The following is a 1,937-nucleotide window of genomic DNA, read 5'->3' as shown; positions in this document are numbered from 1 at the left end:
TCCAAATTAACCCTTATTAAATATATATATATATATATTATTATTTTTTTTTACAACAAGCTAGTATTTTAACAGCTTTCTTTCCACCTTATTAAAAAATTAAATAAGAAAAAAGAAAGGTTTTTATATATAAAAAAAATATTTGATTTTTGTTTTTCCAAAGAATACATATGTCGCTAATAAAACCTTCAGTCCTTGCATAACTTTATTTCCACCATATAAAAAAATTAAATAAGAAAAAACGTAAGTTTTTTTTTATATACATTAAAAAGTATGCTTTTCGTTTTTCCAAAGGATAATATACATAAAAAAGTATGCTTTTCGTTTTTCCGAAGGATACATACTGTAATAATAAATTGTTGTCCTAGCATAGCATGGACTTCTTTTGTAACTAAGAAAAACAATTCTCACTGAATTAAAAAAAAAAAAAAAACCTTTTTTTTCAAAAAAATAAATTGGTGTTTTTTCTTTTTTATTTATTTTTAACAAGATGGTAAGGAAGTTGTTAAAAAAAAAAAATCAATACATTTAATAAGAGAACAAAATTTAGCTTGTGTAATGCATTTATAACCTCGTTTTAAGTGTATTGACATTATTTTAAAGTTGCTAGCATTCCCCTTTGAACAAAAGGTAAGGAGAATGGGAACGATAAAACGTGACTATAAGGGCTCGTTTGGTACGTCGGACTGTACTGACTAATTTCCGTCGGATAGTATTAATCTATTTCGGAGAGTACTGACTATTTATCCATAATATTATAAGGCGTTTGGTGCTGTTCCGGATAAATAATTTGACTAAGTTATACTGTGTTTGGTGATGTTTCAGATAACATCATATCAGACTATTTATAAATAAAAAATATATAAAATTTTTTTTGATAATTTTAATGGAAATTGAGATTCAAATGACACAAATTTTTTTTGGTAAGATTCATATGACAATATTTGTTTTTCAATTCTTTTTGCCAAGATTTTTTTTCATATAACCCATTATCATAATTGTAGTATCTCATAAAAATTCCAACATACTCGCATACGTTAATAAAAACAGTATCAAATAATGTATAATTCAAAGTGATCACATATTAAGGTAATAAGAGCAAAAGAGAAAGTTGTTCATAAACCAAACTACATCAAAGAGTGAATCACAACTCCCTCGCCTCAAGTAAGAGAAGAACAAATGCTTTTCTCATAGCACCATCCACTGTCAGGAATGTTTTTTTTTATCATTTGCTTTCTCCAAAATTAGCCGTAGTGCCTTAATTTGGTCATTAATAGACAAGTCCATCTTTGCTTTTCTAATAACAATTGACAAAGAAAAAAAAATGGTTCTTAGAATTCAGTTTCATACATTTTTAATTTTATAATTTTGCTCTCCTAGTCGTCAGGTATGTATGTATTCAACTAAACTACCAATACTAGCACAGTTGTTTGTTTTTGGATGAAAACTGGCAATACTCTGTTTAATACCAACAATCTAAATATTCCCACAACGTCGAATCACTATATCACATACAAAAAAAACATTCGATTAAAAAAAATACCAAAAAAAATAAATTCATAACCTAATTTCTACTAAAAATTTGAAATATATAAAGCATATTGGAGAGAGTATGAAAAAAGAGAGAAAGTGAGTGATGGATACCTGGAGAAGAGTGAAGAAAATAACATGTGGAGAAGATAGTAGAGAACAACCCTAGGGAGAAGAAGATGAAAAGAGCATCTGATTTTTTTTGTAGAACTCGTGTTCTTTTTCCCTAGCCTTATAATTAAGCGTGTATTATCTAAACCGGGGTGTGTGGGTTGTATTAGTTAGTCAGGTAAGGAGAGTATTAAAAGCCCAACCCGTATAAAATAGTCGGATAATTAAATAATACAAGTTGACACCAAACACCTGACATAGACTATTTACTCATATCCAGAGTCTAATACGGTGTA

This window comes from Prunus persica, chromosome G1 (assembly GCF_000346465.2).
Source record: "Prunus persica cultivar Lovell chromosome G1, Prunus_persica_NCBIv2, whole genome shotgun sequence".
Classification (NCBI taxonomy): domain Eukaryota; kingdom Viridiplantae; phylum Streptophyta; class Magnoliopsida; order Rosales; family Rosaceae; genus Prunus; species Prunus persica.
The sequence above is the reverse complement of the archived record's forward strand: the minus strand, read 5'-3'. Positions refer to the sequence as shown.